A 6,000-nucleotide genomic window follows, 5' to 3' on the forward strand; every position below is an offset into this window, starting at 1 on the left:
TCACATATTCACATATTTTCTTTTTAATCAAATAATATTTATTATTCAACTAGTAATATTATTTAGAGTTTATTATTAAATAAACCTCTTAAGTAATTATTATTAAATTAAATAAATATAAATATGCTAAAATTAGAACTTTAATTTAATCTTTTTATTTTAATTCTTTTATTTAATTAATTTTTTAATTAATTAAAAATAATTAAATATTGAATTTTCTATATACAATTTTCTTGCAACAACTTTAAGCAATTAAAATATCTTTATTAAATTATTTTTCTTTCTTAGTTTAATTAATCATGAGACACTTTTAATATCATATTTATTAATTTAACTAATAATATTATTTAGATTTTATTAAATAAAATAAAACTCCTAAATAAATTATTATTAAATTAAATAATTGTAAATATGTCAAAATTAGAACTATAACTTTATCTTTAAATTTTATTCTTTTATCTAATTAATTCATGAGACATTTTTAATAATATATTTATTAACTTAATTAAAAACATTATTTAGAGTTTATTATTAAAATAAAACTCCTAAATAGTTATCATTAAATTAAATAAATATAAATACGTCAAATATAGAACTTTAATAAAAAATTTAAATTTAATTAATTCACAAGACATTTTTAATAATATATTTATTAACTTAATTAATAACATTATTTAGAGTTTATTATTAAAATAAAACTCCTAAATAATTATCATTAAATTAAATAAATATAAATACATCAAATATAGAACTTTAATAAAATCTTTAAATTTAATTCTTTTATTTAACTAATTTATCAATTAATTAAGTATCAAATTTCTTTATAAGATTTCCATTATATTCAATCATTAAATTATCTTTTAATTTGATTTAATTATAATAGAAAACCACCACATACCCACAAAACCAAAAATTACAACTCAACTGAAGGCAAATGACATAATCAAACTCTAGGGTCAAAATCATGAATTCACGTCACTTGATGAATTCGGATGGGTAAACTAACTCAGATACTTGTCCTATTTTCTAGGATAATTGGCTTAGGATTTAGGATTTGGATTCAATAGTTATCTCTCCACTTACACCATTGAAATACTATGATAGGGTACATTCATCGTGGCAATTTAGAGAAGTTGATACTTAGTACTTGCAAGTTGCATAAAATCCATGCATGTACAAACACAATATTCTAAACTAAATAGGCAATGGTAGGAAGTGGTTCATCGTGTAGATCCCAACTAGTAGGTGACTATGACTCCCTTCCTCAACCACATCAAAAATGTCAAACATAAAGAAAACATACACATGCAAGTATGGGGTAAGTATCCCTAGAAACTAAGTACCTCAACATATATATCATTTGAATATGAAATACAACTAATCGATTCCAGTAATCTAGTACTGCTAATCATAAAACATAATAATAGAATAGGCCTAAAAGAATCCAGTTAAAACAAATCAAAAAAGTCAAGTAGGGGTAGGCATTACATTCCATACACTTCCATCTCCTCCATACTTCTTTTTTTTGACTCCCACTACCAACCACTATACTGAGAACCTCTCCACCATACATATGCCACTATCCATATATCTCTCTGTACCCACACAAATTTGTTGTATAGTTTTATTTCCACCGTATTCATCTCCTTGTGTAGACAAGGAGCATTACAATGGTATTAGAGCCGATTTTCTCTCTAGCTTCTCAGTAACATTGGATGCTACCAAGATCCCAATTAGTAGGATGGGTGAATTAATGACTAAGATGATGCAAATTTTAAGGGAGCTAACAAGAGGACAACAATAGCTAAGTGACATCTTAGTGAATGGACAACAACAGCTCAGTGAGACTTTAGAAAAGAGGCAAGAAAAAATTGGCAAGTGTCATGTCCCCATATTCATAAGATTTTATAATAAATAAATTAATAATAGAATAAATTATAATAATTTATTATTAAATATGATTTATATAATAAGAAACTAATAGCATATAATACATATATTGATCAATATAATCATATCATATGTTTATAATGTAATTAATATAATTATCAAAATATATAAACTACAATCTTAATCAAATACATTATAATTATAAATAAAATAATTATAATAAATATATTATTTAAAGAACTAAAGATTGCAACCTAATTTGAAAAGTCGCAATCTCTCATCAAGTGGACTATAAATAAAGGAGAAATATAAAAGAAAGGAAGAAAAAAGGAGGAGAATTCAAAAAGAGGGAAAACAAAAATATATTATTCTAGTTTATATAGCTTATGAAAACTATCATAATTTCAGAATGAGACATGAAATATAGTAAGAAGGAACCAATGTTCTTAAATTGGTAACTCATCTTGTTAACCTAAAACCAAGGAAATGGAACAAGCATGTATTTAGATTGGCGATATTGTTAGGAAGGTCATTTAATATGGATGTCATTATATATTTATAGGACATAGATAACAAACTGAATAGAAGACATTGAAACATCTCTACAAGAAATGATAATTATAAGGAATGTATATATTTTGGCTCAAAAAAGCTCTAGACTTTACTATAGAAAATTGATAGAGGCCCATACTGGTAAATCTGAAAGGATAGGAATGAAGGGTGGTACTTGACTCTATAGACTATGGAGGAGATTACATGAAGTGAATTTTTCCAGTCAGCAATAGAAATAAACTTGGTTAGATATACCATTAAACACAGATAACACTCTATTCATCTTCATTATTATATGAAAAGAGAATTAGAGGGGGCTTTTCCATCTACAGTTAGTGATAACAAATATGAGAATATAGATTAAAAGGGAGGGACATCAAATATTGAGGAGGTCTAAGAGCACAAATTTGGTAATGATCGAATTAATAAAAAATGATAGCATCAACCAGTCCACGAGCAATATCTCAAATGGAAATCTATTAAACTTTGATTCCATACATGGATATCTTGATTAACATCTCATTTGGGTAAAAACTACAAACTCAGTCTATAAAGTTGGTGAATGAATAGGAGGAAGGCAACTACTATTGAACAAGAATAAACAACTCACTTGTCTTTTGTAGTGTTTATATATTTGATACTTAATCAGCAAGTCATACATAGAGTTGCAATCATAGATAATACTAAATCCACAAATATGAATTCAACATATAACATACAATTAAACAATTAATACAAATAATAAGATTAATGATATTTAATGTGCAACAATAGAAGCCTCAAGGATATCATTAGTGCAAAATAGAATTGAATAAGAGAAGGTCCCTTAATAAATTTAGATTATCAAGGATTCCAATAAGTAGAAGATAGAATAAGTTTTTTGCACTAATCATATATTGTAAGAGAAATAAATTGAATTTATTGTTCTAATACTCTTGGATATATTGATGGGGATATGTCAAAAAGTCCGATAATCAATTGATAGGTCATTGGTTAAGGTCATTTTAGATATAGCATCCACTTTGAATTATATATTCTCAGTATAGAGGACACAATGCACACTAACATCATAATCAGTCCATCTGGAAATTCATATAACAGAATGACAAGAATCAAACAATAGGGAATTATGAAAATATATTAGATATTGATCATATAGATCAAAGAAGTCTCATGATTAAGAATTACTATTTATAGAATATCATTAATGATATGGAAGAATTAGGGAATACATAATACTCTTATAAAGAAGAGATACAGAAGGGGATAAATGATATTTTTTTATGAAAGATATATGATAGAATGTAATCATATCTGATTTTATTGAGTATAAAGACTAGAAACACATATTAAATACATGGAGCACACAAAGTCATCAATAGGAATAAAGGACAATGCAAATCTTAAATAAAAGCTATTGAGTAAATTATTTCTATTCCTAGGTGGGGACATTATAGTGAGAACCTTTGACTATTGGCAAGAAGAAGGACAAATGGAGGACACAATGACCACAATGATATTTTTTATCAATGAGAGGCTTTATACAAAGCACTCCTACACACAACCAATGATGTTGAAGTTTCTCCAATAGTTAGAACAACACAGGGAAAAAGAGCCTGCCTTCCTTGAGATGAAAGATCAATTCCAACAAGACTAGTTTGATGCTAAATTTGGAGCAAAATTATACTTTAAGGATTATGTGGATTTGCGGATGAAATATTCTAGGAGGTAGGGAAATTACAATGATGACATTAAATCAATGATTGGAAAGATAAACTTATCATGCTTTGATGGCTTTGGGCATACATCAGCATAAGCATAGATTCAGAAGGCTAATATATGTTGAGAATAGATTGAACAAGCTAATCAAAGAAGGAGATTGTTGAAAGAAGGAGATTGCTAAGAATATACAAGTATGAAAAACATGCTTCAATCATTATTTTTTCACTGATGTCAAACCTACTATTTGCTGGTGAGACAATTGCTTATAAGATTCAAGTACTATCACTTATTTGATTGATAAAGAGGATTTGATGAAAAGATGTAACAATAACACCTAGAGGAAAGGTTGAGTTATGATAATGTAAAGGAGTACAAGAATCAGTTAAGATAGTGGTAACATAACGTATTGATAATCTACTTAAGGTTACAAAGGTTGATTGCACTAAGAAAATTTAGAAGAACAAGTTACACAAAGTTTGTCTACCAAGCTTGACTGAGTAGAAAGTAGGTGTTGAGTAAAATTAGTGCAAGCCGAGAAAAAAATTAGTTGGATCTGAGTAAATTCTCATTCTAGTGTATGCCATGTAGAATAGTGGATGCTAAGTAAAGTTTAGTTGATGCCCAACACCAGTAAACTTTAGTTTGTGCCAAGTAATTTCACAGAGGATGACAAGCAATGTAGTGTGTGTTGAGCATCAGAAGCAAGATAATACTGAGCTATTGCATTATTTAAAAGATTATGAAATTGATGGATCTAAGCTGACAAGTTTATTTTCTTGGATGGTGTGAGCCAGGTGGAAGATAAGGTTGATGAGCTGGTGGTGTAGAATTCAAGGTGAACCATTTTAAGGCAAATTCAAAGAGGATTCTAGAAGTTTCTAGAAGACATATGAAATGTGGGGTAGATTCATTGTATCCTACCTAATCCATCTAAACCCTATATTGGATGATGGAGAATAAGTGTTCAAAGATCTTAATTTCCTATTTATAGGAATGGCTAGTCATGAAGCAAGGTTGTCATGTGTGAGAACCTAAGGAAGACATGGAGTCAATAGTTTTTCTTCATCAAGTGACATAAGAGAAGATTCTACAATGGCATGTTAAGCAAGAAGGCTTAAGGAGATAAATGCTTGAAGGGTCAACAATCTATCAAAACTACAAAGTATGAAGGCCAATCATAATTGAGGATGTATAGAGATCTATAATTTGCAAATAAAGTTGTAACTTGTATTAGATCAAGCCTTATTGTTACTCTCTAACAATTGTATTAGTCTAGGATAAATTCTTTGGATTAAGATTGACCTAACAGTCATTTGTAAATCCTTTAATTGGGTGACATTCCAATTGAATGGTCTAAAGTCCTCTAACAAGGCTCAGTTCTAACAGGGTGATTGAAATCCTTTAACAAGGTCACATTTAATAGTGTGTATTGTAACCTTTAACAGGGTTGGCCTTTCATAGGACATCACTTCAGAAGAGTGAAAAAGAGTAGCATGTTACTGGTGGTTTTTCTCAAACTGGGTTTCCATGTAAATCATTGTGTCAAGTGTGTTGATGAATTTGTCATGTTTCATGTTTACATTTCTGCAAGTTGATTTTCCAGTAACCTACAAGTTTTAAGTGATTGCATAATATTATGGATGCATGCATGAGTATAAATGTTTTATGGGTTCACTAAGCTTTGAAATTTTTTATTTATACATCTAGCCTTAGATAACTAATTCACCCCCCCCAGTTATTCTAAAGTATTTCAACAATTAGTATCAGAGCCATCTTCTTAAGAGGATTAGTTTGAAGGTACAAGAAGCACAAAGATCAAGATGTCTAAAAGAGAAG

The sequence above is a fragment of the Cupressus sempervirens genome, chromosome 3, assembly GCF_028749045.1.
Source record: "Cupressus sempervirens isolate cs-2001-9-10 chromosome 3, ASM2874904v1, whole genome shotgun sequence".
Classification (NCBI taxonomy): domain Eukaryota; kingdom Viridiplantae; phylum Streptophyta; class Pinopsida; order Cupressales; family Cupressaceae; genus Cupressus; species Cupressus sempervirens.